The sequence below is a fragment of the Oculina patagonica genome, chromosome 3, assembly GCF_052425735.1.
Source record: "Oculina patagonica isolate OP01 chromosome 3, crgOcupat, whole genome shotgun sequence".
Classification (NCBI taxonomy): Eukaryota; Metazoa; Cnidaria; class Anthozoa; order Scleractinia; family Oculinidae; genus Oculina; species Oculina patagonica.
In genome coordinates, this window is record NC_135760.1 from 17,041,624 (window position 1) to 17,060,921 (window position 19,298).

The 19,298-nt window shown below is 36.4% G+C and overlaps 1 long non-coding RNA gene across 4 annotated transcripts; it reads left to right on the forward strand.

The window, feature by feature from the left end:
- The first annotated feature begins 3,038 nt into the window (after positions 1-3,038).
- LOC144646991 (uncharacterized) lies at positions 3,039-16,825 on the forward strand. Of its 4 annotated transcripts, none has more exons than XR_013569504.1 (4): positions 3,039-3,238; positions 8,183-8,317; positions 8,957-9,016; positions 16,619-16,825. It is a non-coding gene; the product is annotated as an uncharacterized LOC144646991 (long non-coding RNA). The 4 variants fall into 4 exon arrangements; XR_013569503.1 differs by lacking the exon at positions 16,619-16,825 and adding an exon at positions 9,152-9,337 and having other exon boundaries at positions 3,060-3,238; XR_013569506.1 differs by lacking the exons at positions 3,039-3,238; positions 16,619-16,825 and adding an exon at positions 9,152-9,337 and having other exon boundaries at positions 7,967-8,317.
- The last annotated feature ends 2,473 nt before the right edge of the window (positions 16,826-19,298 follow it).

The window sequence follows — 19,298 nt, forward strand, 5'->3', positions numbered from 1 at the left end:
TAACAAGTTAGATTATCGGCATCTACGGAATAGTTGAGGATATTCCAATCTTTCAGCTTTTCTTTCTTCGGTCGTAGTTTCGTGTGCACTAAGATGTCTGCACTGGATTGAAGACTATAATGTACGCAATAGAACAGTAGAAGTAAACGCGTGGAATCGGCTAACCGTTTGCCAATAAAAAACCAACAGTTACTTGTTTGTAATATACAGAGTAAAATTAGCGCCATAGTAGGACAGTTTTCCAAGTGTCGAGCTAACACGAAAAAACTCGCGAGTAATGCTTCTACTCCAAATAGTCGCACACTGCAACATTTTTTGCGAAACATCGTTTACGAACTGAAGTGAATGGGAAGCAAATTCTATTGTTGTATAGCTCTTTTCCCTGCGATAGCGCTTGCATTGACTGACTAGCACATGGTCACATGACACCTAACAATAAAACTGTTTCACACCAAATGTCCATGAGCGGGTAACATTGCGGTAGAGAAAGAGTTGTGGTAATTAAAACGTTAAACTTTCGGAAGCTTTGTCGACAAGAAAACTAAATTGTCATTGGAACCTACCATTCTTCAAATGTGACTTTCAGTTAATATGATCTCAACTAAAACACGGTGCTTCAATGATGATAGATGGTTAACATTAGGTTTTTTAGTTTATTTTTTCTAGAAAAAAGCACATTAGGAGAGAACGTAATTATACTTAGTGCTTTTTATCGCAACTTAACGGTAGATCTCAACTATGTAAGGTCTTACACGAGCAATACCACAAGCACCCACGTTTTCATTTTTAAACCGAAGTGTAGCACGTACAAGAAATAAAGAAACAATCTTTGATCAAACCAGTCAAACCTCGTGGGTACTTGAAGGAATCTTGACAGTTTTTTTTTTACCTGCAAAAACAACCGGTGGAAGCATTTTGGCGCGAACGTATCACACGAGGCAAAGAAAATTTTACATTTAATGCGTGGTTGTTCATTAGAAGCAACGTTGCATTAAATAAGACAATTTAATTTTGTTTTGTATAGTGAGACAAATAAATTAATTAAGCTCTTGGTGTCAACGAGTGTTAAGAAATTGGATGCGGATACAATATTAATTTGAGCCTGAACGCCCACAATTTAACTAATCAGAAAGTAAATTCTGTTTTTTAAGGGAAGTTGACAATAGTTTGAATTAGATACCACACTTGTCAGGATGTGGGGGACCTGTCAAAGTAAAAGGAAATATATAGAGTAGAGGTTTATCTTTAATAGACAAAAAGTGTTTCCCCTTTTAGGTGGGTCGACCTGTTGTCTTGGAACAGTTTTTCTAAAGACACCTTTCCTTTTTTTTTTTTTTTTTTTTTTTTTTTTTTTTTTTTTTTTTTTTTTTTATTTTTTTTTTTTTTTTTTAATTTTTTAAAAATTTTTTTTTTTAAAAAAAATTTTTTTTTTTTTTTTTTTTTTTTTTTTTTTTTGTGGTTTTTGTCTTAAAAGACTCTGTCACAGTGTTTCTATGTAAGTCATCTTGTTCTTTATTGGAATAACAGTTACCAATTCAGAATGCTTAAGCGATTTATTTTCTTTTTGGGAGGACTTTGAGTTTCTCTTAGTTTCATAATTCACTCACTAATAGCTGATTCGGTCAAGTGACCAAAAAGAACAGCACTCATTCTATTGCGTTACTGTGTTTAACCCTGTATCTCATTTCCGCTGTCATTTTAGTCAGCTTTACTCCAAAATATTTACTCCACCTACGAAATTAGCAAAAGAATAATACTCCTTTACAATCTTACTTAACACAATAACACACTTCCGCAGACAAGTTACGACATAGAAGTCTTTTTAAGAAGCTAGACATGGTTACCAAGTGAACAATTAGAAGCCGTGGCCAGTTCTTAATTGTCCCTATTTCCCTATATTGCACTTTTATTTTTACAAGGTCCAGCTTACACGAAAAGCCTGTAAGATATTCCGATTAAAATTTCGTTAGAATCATTTTTGTGACATGATCGAAGAATATTGACGGTGTTACGGTAAACAGTCTAAACAAGTAATAATAATACTCAGGGAATTCTCTTACCTTTTTCTTAACTTTTCGCGAGTTTAATTATCGCGAATCTTTTACAGACAAAATTAACGAAAATGAAACTACAAAAGCGTCCTACGCACCAAGCGGAAACCATCCTGCCCACAAAACACACAGTAACAGACGAGAAACTTGTATCAACAATATCAGGAAGCGCTCGAAGGATCTATAACTGTGTTTGGATATGTAGTTTACAAATTTGAGCGTTATTAGTATAGTTAACGGAGGGCTAAACGCGCCGCAAATCTCATGTCTCGATAGGTTCCCGTGCCCGGTGTTAAAGTCAGTAAAGCTTTCTTAAAAGGAAGATAGGAAAAAAAGCCATTTTTGGAAAGAGATTTAGTAAGAACAGTGCATTTACAGAAACTCAAAACGTCAATTTATTTCTTTGTTTAACTCATAAGCAACCTTGACTTTGAGTCTTTTTTTCTTTAATTATATTTTCCTTCTTACTATTAGTTTTACTTAAGTATCACTTGAACCATGATCGTTCATTGAGTTAGGTATAGAAGGTACTTAAATGACTTGACCTTTAACGTTTTTCTTTTTTTTTTCTTGGCAAATACAGCGGTGGATTTGACACAAGTTTCACATCTTATGTTATGAAACAATTCAACAGAGGCAGTTTGAAATTAAAAGACTTGTATAAAGTCTAATTTAGCAGCTGCTTTCTACAAAGCAAACGTAACAGCCAAAATTAAGTAAACTTGCATAATATAACTTGAAAACGTTCTTTGTGTCTTTCGCTTGACACATCTAATACTGACACAGAGCGGAAATTTGTACGAATGAAACATTTGACTTCGGAAATCGGAGGACTAAAAGGCATATCAGATCGGAAATTAAAATGCCACAATGGCCTTTCCTTGTCAAATATTTAAAAGGGCACAGTTCTTTGTGTAGTTTCAAGCTTTTTTCCTGCATTAAAGTCCACGACGGTTGACCATATGTTTTAGCTACTTTCGGCAAAAGGTCCGATGTTAACGAATTTTTGTTAGATAATTTTACATATCTTTCAGCCTCACTATTGGTTATACAAGTAAGAGTCTGATACATTATTATCAACACTACCACACAAAAGATATTTTAGCTTATTTCCTTCCGATATCTACTGTGCGGTGCGGTTTACTATGTCAGTCAAGAACGAAGCTACAGGAAACATATCTACGAAGGTACGTAGGACTTACGCTTTTTAACATGTTGTGTTTTTAAAGTTTGCATGTTCGTCTGCGTCTTCCCCATCAATATAAAGGTCGAAATTTATTGTGGAGCGCTCTAACAAAAATTTTAAACATCTGATCATGCCCGGCAAAGGTGAAAGGGAAACAACCAATTGAAGAACTCAATGTCGATAATAGTTTCATTTTGAAGAGCAGTACTCCACAAATCACGAAAATACATTAGAAAATGAGGATGACTTACAATGGCGAGGATAAAAATGGATTGCGATATGGAAAAAGTTGAAAATGCGAAGGTTTGCAAATATCAAATCCCTTGATATTTGCAAAAAAATTCCCGTAACAAGAAAGAGCTACAAGAGTTGCTTCGTAAACTGCGTAAATTTTGTTTAAAAAGAAATCACTTTTTTTTGTATCGTAACGTAGGCCGAGGCAACATTTCAGTTTTTCACTTTTTAGATATGTGTAACGCTCGCGTATAATGCTCTTTACCAGGACCCTTCCTTTTCCTTAGCCCCATAGCTCGACCGCTGACAATGGAACGACATGTTACTGACATGTTGCCTGTATTTACATTGAAAACTTGACGCTGGGAGAATAAAAATATAAATGGCTTAAAAAGTCAAACATGCTGATCTTTTCTCTGTAAACCTGAAACTGAACCTGGCCCTGCATGGGCGTGTATAGCTCAGGATGCGTTTTCTTGTTGTTGTTTTTTTTTCGAAAATAGGACGACTAACCATTGCAGAGAAGTGTTGTACTTATATTTCAATTATTATAACATGTTCAGCAATGTCGCACACTCGCATGCTCTCTGGTGATTCTCACTTACGAATTAATAATATAACTTAATTCCGTATGACGATTATTTGGAATACCGGCATCAAACTTGTGGCGATGTAGATTGTTTTCTGCGACTTTTAAAAACGATGTCAGTCCCGAGCACTCACTTATTTTTACGTAATTGACTGTCAGTTTTTTCTGTTTGTTTCTTGCCATTTCTAGTAGCTCCTCGGGCAACTTTTCTCAGTCCCAACTTCCCTCTTGCATCTATAACTCGACAAACGGACCCCAATTATGGCCAACTCTTAAAGGGACTGTGTCACAGCTCAGTTCAGTTTATTTTATTAAGTTTTGCCAAATATTCGCTGTGAAACTTAATGTTTGCATAGAAATTACTTCCAGCCTGAGGGATCTAAAAGACGAACCCATAGATTCACTGCAACCAAATCTGTCTCCCGGGCGTTCTAATATAAGGGTTACAAGCAAACGAGATTAACATTGAAAACTTTTCAGCCAAACAATATTTCAAAAACCCATATCACAATCCGTTTCAATCTTCTCCACTTTTGACCATCCATACCTTCTTTTGTATTTGCTGTGTTACTGAAATGTTCCTTCACTGTTTAAGTGGTTATTTGTATATTTCACCCAATTTCATGGTCATTTCCCATGCCTAAATTTGGCTTAAATCCGTGACACAGTCCCTTTAATTTCGAGAGATGATCACGGAAATATTTCAAGATGATTATACTGTATGCTTGCTGTTACGTGCAGCCAATGGGCGAACATCGTGATCTGAATGATAGCCTTATGATCCGAGACATTTATATTACATTCAGTCAAACAAACATCAAGACAAAGAAGACGGATGTTTTTATCGCAGACACGTTTGCGTTCAAGTCGTTAGGGCTTAGATCATCATAAGGTTTTTTAAATTCTGAGCGCTTATTTCCGTTACGTAATAGATATTTTAAATGTTCTTCTTCATACATTTACGGCTTTTAAAACAATGGCACTAGTGCGTGAAAACTTCTTAAATACTGCCTATCCAATGACTGATCACAAATAACACCTTTAGAGCAGTTTTCAATCAAGTGTCGTAAAACCAAAACCAAAGTAATTACTCTGGCCAATCACAAAGGACACAGACAATTGAGTGAGCCAATCAAAACTCGAAGCAAATACATGTAGCTGGCACGAAGCGCGGGAAAACGTGCGCGAGCGAGTCACGATTGGTTTTGGTTTTACTCCTGATTGGCTGAGAAAGTGGCGCGAGATTTTTAAGCCAATCACAAAGCGTAGTAATGCAAAACCAAAGCAAACGCAATTTACTTTCGACACTCAAGTGAAAACCGCTCTATCTTTGCTTTAAAGGAGCTATGTCAAGGATTGTAACAGATTTTTGAACAGCCAAAATTAAAATTTCTGTCGAGTAGGAAACTTAATAATAATGGTCCATTTTTATTAACAATTCCTATTTTAGGGCACTAAAACTGTATAAAAAGTCGCGTTTGGCTGCGGATGGCTCGGATGGAAATGGGTTGCAATTTGAAAACGTTAGCCAACGTTTTCAAGTTGTTTCCACGCGCCTCAAAAAATCGATATTTATAGTAGACGTTTTATTTCTATCCCCAAATAAAGTTTGTTCAATGTTCACAGGTAAAGTTGCCTACCACTTTAATCCCCGTGACATAGTCCCTTTACTGTCTGCAAGCATTCATCAAGGTCTCCAATTACACCAAGCGAGTGATCTTTAAACGACGGAAATCTCTTAGTATTTGGTCCCATTTCCTTTTGAACCGCGGAACCCGTGAAAGATATCAGCAAGTTTATGGCCATTAACTGAGCGTGTCTGTAAAAAAATTATTCCATTACTTGGCGTCACCTATTTATCACTATAATCTAATCATTGCACGTGTAAAACCATTGTAATCGATTACGAATCATTAGCAGATTTCGTCAGTGATAAAGCGCGCGACTCACGAAAAGAAATTAATTGGCCTCGGAGAGATTGTATTGTTGAAAATGATCAACTCTCCATTTTACCTCCGTAAGTCCGCGTTTTAAAGTGACCGTGTCACGAATTTTAGCCAAACTTAGGCATAGGAAATGGCCATCAAATTCGTTTAAATATATAAAATAACCTCTTAAACAGTGAAGGAGTATTTTATTTATTAACACGCCAAATGCAAAAGAAGGTACGGGTGGCCAAAAGTGTCGAAGATTGAAACGGACTGCGATATGGGATTTTGAAATATGGTCCGGCGGAACAGTTTCCAAAGTTAATTTTGTCTGCTTGTAACTTTACTTATTATAACGCTCGGGTGACACATTTGGCTGCAATGAAGCTATGGTTTTGTCATTTAGAATCATAGAATTAATTTCTATGCAAACATTTAGTTTCATAGCGAATATTTGACAAAATTTAATAACATAAAATTAACTTAGCCGTGACCAGTCCCTTTAACTGTTGCGGGATTACAACCATTCAAACTAATTGTTCGACGTGAAATTTACACTTATTTGTACTGTTGCATGATGCGCTGGTGTGGTTTTTTAGATAAAACAGTTCAAATGGCCAACCACATGGGTATTACAGAACAATTACAGTGTATTGTCGCAGTAGTGTCATAACTGAACACGCTTTTGATTAGGCATCACACACACGAAAAAAATATGAGATTAAACAAGTTATGATCATTTCTGAGAGAGCACTCTTGTTATCTCTTATTTTTGACCGAGTCTTACGAATAACCCAAGAACAAGCCATTTTTATAATCAGATTACACACTAGTTTACGGATTTTGTATTAAAGTTTGGAAAAAAGGGAAAAAAAACTTAAGCACTTTAATGCGAAGGTACAATTTCTGAATCACTGAGTACATCGGATAGCTTTCGTGTACGGCGTATGCAAACAAAGATAGTTTTAATTCACCTCTCCTTCCTCGTAAACGGAAATCTCTTAGCACCTTATCAGTTGAGGATGTGGAAGATGGAAGTCTCTTATTAGCCATTAGTATTATTGTATTACATTAACATGACTTATTACAATCTCATAATTCGGCATAATTGACTTCCTAATGATTGTAATAATTTAACGCAAGTACACATTATAAAATTTAACGAGATTACCAAATTATTTTTAGCAGTAAGTCAAGTCAATGTTCCAGTTTTAATAATTTCAAGCTAACAATTTGGCCTCCCAGTTTATTAAAAGTCTTGCTATTTGCCGTATTCCGGGCGTATTGTAGGATTGCTTGCTGGTCTGTTTTTAAGACAAAAAGGGAATATAACAGACTAAGAAAGAGCAAGGAATAAGTGAATGCTTGCTTGATTTATCGAAAATAAAAATTATTTCTGTGACATCCCATGTGCCGAAGCCAAAAACACGTTTGAATATGGAGAATAAGGGACGGACCATTATTTTTTTAGAGGGGGGGGGGAATGAAAAATATTGAAAAAAATTGTTTGCCGCAGGGCCTGGAAAGACAAAATAAATTGTTTGCAAACACGATATGTATAACAAAAAAATAGTAAGTATTTCGAAAAAAAATGTTTGCAGAGGTGCATAAACTAAAAAAAAAAATTTTGCAGAGGAAAATTTTTCATCGCCCCCCCCCCCCCCCCCTCCAAGAAAATAATGGTCCGTCCCTAACTAAACATCACATCTCCTGTACACGTTCGACGCACTTAGCTGTTCTTAGGAAGTTCAATCATAAACGATGAATGAGATACGTATTTTTAAATGGCGAACGACTGACAAGGATCGTAGATCAAAATATATATCCGACTCCCGCAAGTTTTCAAGAAAAACTATTTTACAGTTTTATTAAGAAACCTAAGTGCGTCGAACGTGTACAGAAGACGTGATGTCTAGTTATTCTCGGTTTCCTTATTACTTTTTTAAAAATGAACTATCGGATATAACAATGATTACACTATCTATACCACTTGAAGAAGGCGTTTGTAAACATCCCGACAAATGGCGTGCGTCATTCAACAGGTAGGCGATTATCGCATAGCCATAATTATGGCGTAGCTCACTTGCCGCTAACCTTATATAATACACGAATCCATGGATAACTCATTCACAGCGTGTTGAGTATTTTAGTCATTACAAAGACCAAATAGAGTTTCTTTTCTGTTTTCTTGCAGCTAGCCATTTTAAGAATGAATGCCAAACTTCAAGTATTGTTATTTGCTCTTGTACTGCTGGCAAGTGTGATTAGTGAAGGTGATAGTTTCACCAGCGCGGGTGGACACACTGGACGTAAACGATCCAATATACAGGTATGAAATAACTAAATACTTGGATTTTACAACTGAAACGTTACGTTTGTGACTGACCGACGAAAGAACGAACCAACCAACCAACCAACCAGCCACCGACTGACCGACCGACCAACCGAACGAACGAACGAACGAACGAACGGCCATCCGACCGACCGAAACTGAAGCCACATGACACGTTTTTGCTACAAACGTAAAGAAAAGTAACATTTGACTTATATTTTCACGATGGTGTAAAAATAGCAGAAATTGCTATTTTCTTGCATTTTTCTTTTCATTTCTGAATTTATTTCATAAATTAACCTACAATTTAGCGTTATAATGTTATAAAGGTTTTTTATTTTTTTTTTTTACCGTATCCTTTTAACAGCCGGGCAAACAAGTGCCCAGATCCCTCTCCTGAGAGTTTCCTTGATCCCGCGATCGTCGCCATGGTGACAAACTGAAGTGTGACCAACTTTCTGATTGGGAAATTAGTTTCTTTTGTCATGTGATCATGATTGTAGCGATTTATTTCGGTTTTTATATATTTGGCTAAACTGTCGTTGAACAGAAGACTACCTGTTGTCCGTAAAAAGCTGGAGAAATGTAATCATGTAATATTCAAAACGTATTCTGTCTTTTTTTTTATTTTTTAAGATGTCGGAGGAAAGTAATACATTACCGCTTAGAACAAGAAATCTTCATCTGACTCAAAAGGTATATTTACAAAAATCAACTCTTGAAATATTTTTCAATGTTGTTTTTCCTTAAGATGTATAATTCCTTGAGCAAGTTTAATCTCTCCTCTGCTCTGGTATCTTTTCTTATTGTTGATTACTTTTCTGTTCGTAGGACTCTGATGTAGTACGTGTGCGAAGGGATCAACTCTGCGAGTATGCTAAAAGGACCTGTTGATGATTAATTTAACAAAAGAAGAAAATTGTGCATTTGAATTTATTGTCCAAGAAAAACGTGCTTCTACTTTAATAAATTAATTGTAAATTTGTTGAGTTTGACTAAATAAAGGAAAGAACAAAGCAAAAATTCCATTGTCAGTCATTTTCTGACATAACTTTATGGACGTCCACACTGAAATAAGATCTTAGTTGTTATAAATAAAAAAGAAGATTATACTACACAAGCTGGAAAAATTAAAAGGCATCACAATGTTGAGCCAAGATAAGCAAGGCTGACACTACGTAGAAATGAAAAAACCTTAACGGGACAACGACATGATAGAGTCCAAACTGAAAGTCAAAAATGCAAACTCTGGACAGCTGTTTCGACCTGATTGGGTCTCTTCAGCAGAGTGTATGCCGCACAGAATAGAACAACCAGCGCAAAGACAGTTGTCTAAATGTTTAAGTGCTCGTGGTAATGACAATCCGGATGGGCTCAAATTTTTTTTTGGGGGAAAGTTATAACTTTTTTGCAAACACCCGCTTGGACTCTATCATGTCGTTTTCCCGTTATAAAGGTTTTTTCATTTCTACGTAGTGTCAGCCTTGCTTTACTTGTCTCTGTCATTTTTATTTTTGGCAGATTAGAGCTGTCGCCAGCTCCTATCGTACACTAGCAGCATTTTCGTCCGCGGTCCCTTGCTTTCTATTGTCAATCACAATGTTATCCAGTGCTCTGCACGAATTGCGGCCCTATGATGCAGACAATAGGCGATTTCCGAGTAACGTTTTGCCTCTGTGTAAAAACAAGTCTACGTGTGAAACCATTCACATGAAAATGAGTTTCACCTGCACGCCCATTTTAATGCAAATCAAACTTATTATTTTATTTGAATGGTTTCGCACGATGACTCACGAGGACGCTGAAATGACTTATTTCAATAACAGCTTGTAAAAATCAATTTTATCGGCTAGCAAAGAGAATTCAGATACCAAGAGTGTTTAACGTCAAACAAAGAACATTGAGGATGTTTAAAACGATGCGCAAACTTGCCCCAGCCTATTTACAATAACTATTCACTCCCCGCCACACAAAATACAATCCGAGATGCGTAGAAGACAACCTTGCTTTGCCTAAGCCGCGAGCAAATTATTTAAAACGAAGTTTTAGCTTTAGAAAGGCCCTCTTTTGGAACAATCTGACCCAAGAATAGAGAAATGCTGGCTCTATATACTAAACAGTTTAAACAAAAGATCAACCAAATCTTAGACATATAGGATTCCCTCACTGCAATCATCTAAAACAGTATTTTATACCGTAATAATTCGATTTAGCGTCCTCCTCCAATAAGCGCCCCCCCAAATAAGCGCCCCCCTTCGAATATGTTTTGTTAATAGCGCCCCCATCAAGTCCCCCATTCTTATACGCGCCCATTATAAAAGCGCCCATGTGGCTAACTGCCTCACTGAAGTCGCGCGCGAAAGAACCAAACATCAACGACGACACGTTACGCTAAATGACCTAGACTGAACACACAATTACTGTATAAATATTAAAGTGAACGGGCGCAAAAAAGAAAAAGCGCCCTGTCCCGAATAAGCGCCTTAGGATTCCCTCACTGCAATCATGTAAAACAGTATTTTATAAACATGTTTTTGTTTAATTTCTTTTTAGCTTTAGAAACCGTGTTTAAATAAAATAAAGATTATGAAGGAAGATTATCCCAAAATGATCACATAGTGACCGTTGTATTTGCATTTTTGCTTTCTTTTTATAAAGTCTTATTCGCCTGTTGTTTTGTTTCTCCCACCGAAGAGACTGCTATTCACAAGCTCATATTCAGCGAGGGTTTACAATCGTAGTCAAAGTGAAGCACTAAAAGGGTGTTCTTTGAACGGAAATCTTTTAGTATTTTGTACCATTTCCTTTTGAGCGGAACCCACAGTGGAAGTAAAATATATCAGCAAGTTTATAACTATTAGCTGAGCGTGACCGTATAAAATTTATTCCATTACTACGAGTCACTTATTTATCGCTCATAATCTAATCATTGCGTCCAATTTATAATCATTAACAATCGACTACGGATGATTAGCAGATTTCGTTAGCGATAAAGCGTGGCTCACGCGCGAAAAAAAATTAATTTACCTCGTAGAGATTGTAATCTAATTATTGCACGTAAAAACTGCTTTTGTAATAATTGTAATCGATAAGAGATCATTAGAAGAGTTTCTGACAAAAGGGTTGTACTGCATTCAATTTAATAAACAATTAGTTAAACCACGTTTAAACTCAGTTTGCGAAGAAAAAAAAAAAACGGGCACAAACACTTAAATGTTTAAATACATTTGATCTGAACATGGTGTATGCTGCATGAAATGCAACTTGCGTTTTAAAAACCTGTCCACTGCCCGTGGAGCTTTGTATGAGTAAAGTAGATTAGAGAGCTCAGACACACATCGTCAAAAAAGCTTCAATTATACACCTTTCCTTCCTGAACGGTGAATTATCGTTTGTCATTTTTGAAAAGTATAGCTCAGCCCAAGTTTTCTAAAGGTCAACTTAGGGAAAAAAATCGAAACCTATTTTATACAGCGCTAGAGACACGAAAAGAGGGGAAAATAAACAAAAAATTCTGGGCGGGTGGAATTTGCATTTAGGATGAAAACTAAACGTTTTAGCCTTCACTATCAATCCTGACGGAGTTTTACTTTCGCTAAATTAAACTTCTACGTCCTGGACACGCACGAAGACGATTAAGTGTAAAGTTGGTTCAATTTCCTCGTTATCTTAATGAACTACCGGACATGAGGTTATTACGCTATCTATACCACGTGCAGAAGGCGTTAGCAAACTTCCCGCCTAGTGGCGTGCACCATTCAACAGGTAGGCGTTTATCGCATAGCCACAGAGAAGCGTATCTGGTTTCATTTCCCGCTAACATTATATAATTCACGGATCCACGGAAAACTCGTTCACAGTGTGTTGAGCATTTCAATCATCAGAAAGGCCAAATAGAGTTTCATTTCTATTTTATTACAGCTAGCTTTTTTTAGGATGAATACCAAACTTCAAGTAATGTTGTTCGCTCTTGTACTGCTGGCAAGTATGGTTAGTGAGGGTGAAAGTTTCACCAGCGCGGGTGGAAAAATAGGACGCAAACGATCCACTATACAGGTAAAAATTGCTAACTACTTAGACTTGGAACAAAACCATTATTTAAGTGACTGACTGACTGACTGACTGGCTGACTGACTGATTGGCTAGCTGGCTGGCTGGCTGGCTGGCTGGCTGGCTGGCTGGCTGGCTGGCTGGCTGGCTGGCTGACTGACTGACTGACTGACTGACTGACTGACTGACTGACTGACTGACTGACTGACTGCCTGCCTGCCTGACTGACTGACTGACTGACTGACTGACTGACTGACTGACTGACTGACTGACTGACTGACTCAATGACTGACTGACTGACTGACTGACTAACAGTAACAGTAAATCTTTATTGTGCCTTACACTCCAAAGGGAGGTATTGGTCTAGTTACAATAAAGGTGTTATAGCAACTATGCTAACAAATTACTTAATAACAAACAATGAAATTACAATGCAAACGTTTACGGTAATTATTGGACTATTAATTATACAACTATTTATTGATATAACTTTCAATTTAAAATTTCTTTTCTCTTTTGAAACATTAGGAAGATATATTTAGCTATGATTCTAGAGGTAGCATAATTATCTAGTTTAAGAAGGTACTTTATTTTTTCATGATCAGTTAAATCTACAAAGCGAGGATCAGTTTGTGACACGATTGAATGAAGCTCTTTTCTAATATCATTATACCCTTTGCAATACATTAAAAAATGCTGTTCGTCCTCTATGTGGTTTTCTTTACATACCAAGCACTTTCTTTCTTCAACTGGTATGGATGCTCCCGCATTTTCATATTTTCCAGTCTGTATGCGTAGGGAATGTACCCCTAATCTTAGTTTAGTTAGTTTTATTCGATGCGCTGGATTTTTAACTGTAGTGAGATACTCTTCTAATTGGTAATCTTTTTTAACTTCTTTGTGAGTGAATTTTTCTCTAGAGCTAACTGACGCGCAATTTCGGACCTTTGACCAATTTTGGAAATAATTTTTTCTTAACCTATGTTTAATTTTAGAGCAAGAATTCGTTGAAAGTTGTGGGGCTGATGTGTCATTATCGGAGAGAATTCCTAATGCTTCATCATCATTTAATAAACTAACAGATTTAGTATGTTTTTTGGCGTAAAGAAATGCATCATTTAATATGGGATTGGTTATCTTATGTTCTAATCTTTGAAAATAGCATAAGATAGATGCTTTAATGTCTATTGCTAAAGGGTATCGACCTAGTTCTGCTCTACATGCTACGTTTTCTGCATACCATGGTACATTTAATGCTTGTTTGCAAAACCGGATGTGAACTTGTTCAATTGTACTTTTATCGAAATGTGTTTTGTATGATAAAAGTTCGGGTCCCCATATTTCACAACCATACAAAAGTATGGGTTTAACTAAAGCATCAAAAAGTTTATTTCGTATCACAATTGTTGATGAATCAATGTTGGATAGAAATCGTTTAATGATGGAAATAACTTTGGTAGCCTTTTTGCTAATTATTTCTCTTGCATAGGTGTAACGACCAGAAGATGTCATTTCTATGCCTAGATATGTTTGTTTGTCGACAATATTTAAAGTTTCATTGTCGTATTTAAAATCTTTTTTGTGTTTGTTCTGACCGTTACCACTAAATACAATGATGTTTGATTTTTTGGTGTTTACTTTTAGCTTCCATTCTTGAGCGTGCTTATGAATAACGTCAAGTGATTGTTGCAATCCTTCTGGAGAATCGCTTAATACTAATAGATCATCTGCGTACATTAGGCAATTAAGTAATTGATTGTTTAATGCTACCCCTTTGCATTTGTTGACTCTAAAGTAATCTGGTAAATCATTCATAAACAAAGAAAACAGAACTGGACTTAATCCATCACCTTGCCTTATGCCTTTATTGCATGAGAACAGATCCGTTGTTGTGTTTTTATTTATGCGAACACAACTCTTTATCGAAGAATACATGGACTTAATGACATTTAGGAATTTTCCTTTGATACCGTAACGTTGCAACTTATAAATCAACCCAGACTGCCATACGCTATCAAAAGCTTTCTCATAATCAATAAAACCAACATAAAGCTTCTTATGTTGTTTAGTGTACTTATGGATGAGTTGTTGCAAAATAAAAAGACTATCTGTTGTTCTCGCATTTGGTCTAAATCCAAATTGTTCTGGGTTGAGAATGTTGTGAGTTTCGATGAATTTATTTAATCTTGATTGTAAAATTGATGTGAATAATTTTCCTAAACAACTTGTTAGAGTAATTCCCCTGTAGTTGGCTGGCGAGCGTTTATCGCCCTTCTTTTTGTAGATGGGTCTTATCACCCCTATATTCCAATCGGTAGGAAATTTACCGGTGTTAAGTATATCGTTGAAAATTTTTTCTAATGAAGGCAATAAATAATATCTTCCATGTTTAATCATTTCATTTAAGATAGAATCCACTCCACTTGCTTTTTTTGTTTTAAGTTTGGAAATATGTTCATGTATTTCCTTCGATGTGATAGGTATTCCTAAAATGTCATCAGCTGACAAAACTTCTGTATCATCCATGTTATTCGTGTGGTTATTATCTTCGCGAGATTCTTCGTCATCGGTTGGATAATTATTGGCGCGAGATTCATGGTTATCACATAGTAACTCCTGGAAATGCCGTATCCAGTCTTCTGGGGAGATGAGGGGTTTTTCCTCAACCGTATTATTTTTCCTAAGTTTGTTGATTTGTTTCCAGACGTCCTGACTGTGTCTAGAATCCAATGCAGTTATTTCATTCATAAGTTGATTTTTGTACTCTTTATGCGCCAATTTAACTTGTTTTTTATATTTCTTTTTGAGAACAAAATACTCTTGTCGCAATTGTCTTTGGGTTGTCGGACTAATTTTCTTAGCAAGATTTTGTAATTGCTTCTTTAATTGTCGACAAGTATTGTCATACCATGGCTTGTTCTGCTTGTTGTTTTTGTGGGTTTTTCTTGACGTTTTTAGACTTAAATTAGCCGTTAACGTCATAATGTTGTTAAAATGGGAAATTTCTTCCTCTATTGAAGCAAAATGTTTTGAGTTAAAGGTCTCAAATTGATCTTGAATATTTGTACTGGATATTGCATTAATGAATTTGTCTTTGGAATCTGGCTTCCATAAAAATGTTTTAAATGGTTTCCGGACTGATGGAGAGTGGGCCGCTCGCCCTACGGACTCCTCGCTAGGTGTGTCATTTATTCCGCTAGATATGGAACAAGTTAGTTTCATACTAATAGGACAATGATCTGAATATGGGGTCAGCGATTGCACTTGAAAACCGAGTAGTGAATTAAGAAGTTCTTCGCTTACTATTCCATAGTCAACAGTGCTAGCTCCCGTGCGTTGATATGATGTAAGCTTTCCGTCAAGATCGCCCGTTAGCCTACCATTTAAAATTCTTAATCTGTTTCCTATGCAAAGCCGTAAAAGTTCTCCTCCTACTTTGTTTACGTTGTAATCTGCATTATTCCGCTTCGGAGAATGTTTATCTAGGCAATAATGGCTATTTGGTGGGCCAAATAGACTGACTGACTGACTGACTGACTGACTGACTGACTGACTGACTGACTGACTGACTGACTGACTGACTGACTGACTGACTGACTGACGGTCTGAATGACTGACTGACTGACTGACTGACTGACCACATAAAAATAGCTACTCGAATACTCGAGGAATGTTATTCTGGAAGCTTTTCATTGGATGTCCATGGAGACACCAATTGCATGACTGAAATTTAAAAAAATTTATCGGTTTAATTTATGAATTATTCTTCGATTTAGTGGTATAGTGTTGGTAGGGTTCTTTAAACTTCATTTACCGTACCGGGCAAACATGTTCCCAGATCCCTTCTCTGAGAATTTCCTTGATCCGGCAATCATCTCCATGGTAACAAACTGAAGTGTCAGCTACTTTCTGATTTTCTGATTGGGAAATTATTATTTTTTTAACACATGATGTGGCCAAACTGTCGTTGAACAAAAGACTTAAATTGTGTACATATCACGATGCGAAAATTCAAATAAAATGTGGACAATAATATTAATCTAAATATTCTCTCTTTTTATCAGATGTCGGAAGAAAACAATGCGTTACCCATTAGAACAAGGAGTCTTCGACTACCTCAAGAGGTAAATCTACGGAAATTATTAATAACGCTTGAAATGTTTTGTTTTAATGTTTTTTCCCTGATGATGTATAATTCTCCTCTGCTCTGGTATCTTTTCTTATTGTTGATTACTTGTCTGTTTGTAGGACTCAGACGTAGTACGTGTACGAAGGGATCAACTCTGCGAGTTTGCTAAAAGGACCTGTTGATGATTAATTTAACAAAAGATCAAAAACGCTTATTTAAATTTATTATTGAAGAAGATATATTCTCAAACTAAACACATGTACTATTACTTTAATAGAATAAATATAGTGAATTTCTAACTAAATAAAAGGAAGAACATGGCGAAACATCCACTGTCTCTTCATTCTTTCGTCTGCAGAAATACAATCTTGGTACCTTACTACATGAAATTTTCGCGACACGTTAATTTCACGAATTTCGAGATTCCAAAAAAGCCGCGAAATTAAAGTGACGCAAACAATAAGTGTCGTGAACATAACATGACGCGAAAGTTAGGTGACTCACTTTATGTCAATAATTAAGAAAACTAAGTTAAGTGCCATTGATCATGAAGTAAGGAATTATTAATCTAAATGGATGTTGTCGTCAATTGACTCAAGAACAATAACTCATGCACGTATACAAGCATAACCTACTTGTAGACATTAACTTCTCTGTTGTAGCTATTGCCGAGATTTAGTCCCACCCTTCCTTTTTTGTTAATTTTGACGTTATTTTTCATTAATGAAGTCGTTTTATTCAATTCAAGGGCATGTAAAATAATATTGCCAAGGAAATGTAAATCGTGTCTTACTCGAAAACACGAAATTAAAGTGATTCAAAATACAAAATTTTCGCAAAATCACGGAAATTAAGTGTCGCGAAATATGCGCACCTCAAAATCGCGAAATTAATGTGTGGCGAAAATTTCATGTAATAAGGTAGTAATCGATGATATAACGAGTTTATGTAACACAAGCTGAGATAAACGGGATTACAACATTATCAAGAAATTATCAAATGCTCTGCATGCACGCTTTGCGTGCCTGCGAAGCTGATAATCTCAAATGACAACATATAAAACAAATTTTGTCGGCTAGCAAAGAGGATTCGGTCTTCAAAAAGTAACTTCGGTAAGTTATACAGATATGGACAGATATGTACGATATGCGAGAAGAAAGTACTTTCGAATTCCATACAATGAGGGGTCATGAATGGTCCCTCAAAATTTTGCGGTGCTCACAAACTTACGCTTCTGTTCGGAATGCTCGCAAAATTTTAGTCGGTGCTCGTTTGCTCATGGTTGCATATTTTTACAAGTGCTCGCATGCTCGGTTTTAGTGAAGGTAGCTTTATTGAAAAGTGCTCGATACCCCTGCAAATGCAATGAAACGAATAGCGAAACGCGCGAGTGACGTCACGACTCAGACAAGACTCAGACAAACAAACCGAAATGGCGGACGATTTTCCTAAAACACTTTCTAAAGCAGCCAGTATTCCTTAGACACTTACATAAAACGAAAACTATTTCTATTTCTCTCAGAACACGCTGATGTTTTTTTAGCCTCGTGGTGGTTATATTCATTTGCATTCTATTTTTAGACCTCGCGCGCTTTGCAATTGTAAACATATAGCTAGTTTATTCCGGCATCGGTTTAATCTTTTAATTAACAAGGATTATTAACGTCTGATTTGTCTTTAAAGCATATTGTCAAGCAGAAAGATGATGAGAAGAGACAAAATCCTTTCCTAAGCGGATTACTACCAAATTCTCAGAACGAACATTAAAGAAAATGTAACTTATTCTTTAAGGAGAATTAAAGGGGCTTTCTCACGGATCTTAGCCAAATTCAAGGGCGGATACAGGGGGGGTGGATAGGATGGATATCCACCCTCCCATTTTTCAGTAAAAAAAAAAATCGAAATGTCACTTTATTTGTAATAGAAAATAAAGAAAAATTAGCTCTCGCTCACGTCTGGTTGTTGTTACGCCACGTTTCGCCGTCTGCCGCCACTTAGGGTTAGGGTTTAGGTTAGGGTTCGGCCATAATGGTCTGCCATCCACCCCCCCCCCCCTTTTTGAAATCCTGGATCCGCCCCTGAAATGTAGACATGGGAAATGAGTATTAACTGAATTCATTGAAATACAAAAATAACTTCTTAAAACAATGAACAAACATTTCAATAACACAGCAAATACAAAAGAAGGTACGGATGGCAAAAAGCGACAAAGATTGAAATGGATTGCAATATGGGTTTTTGAAATATTGTTGGGTTAAACAGTTTTCAAAACTTAACCTCGTTTGACGGTGTCTTTAATTATAACGCCTGGTAGACAGATTTGGTTGCAATGAAGCTATAGTTTTGTCATTTGGATCCATGGAAGTAACTTCTTTGCAAAAATTAAGTTTTATACCAAGTATCTGGCAAAACGTTATAAAATAAACCTAACCCAGCCGTGACACAGCCCCTTTTAGAGCTTGTGATTGGCACCCGACCAAGCGTGGGTTAAACGAGTTTTCACCCTTTTCTTTTAAAACCGTTCCATAGTAATGAAATTTGATATGCTTTTTGCACATGTAATACTTGTATTTAATAGGATTACCAGCAGTCCAGCTGGGAAATAATTAACTAGATGATAAAAATGCCGACGCCTGACAAAATTAGGCGACTTCGTTCGCCAGTTCCAATGTGCCTGAATGTGGCATTCCGTGGAATTTTTCAATTTTTTTTTTTTTCAAATCGAACAAGCATGTAGCCCTGTTACATGATTATATTTAAATCATTATCGCGGGTGGAACTGTCCAAATTATTCATTGA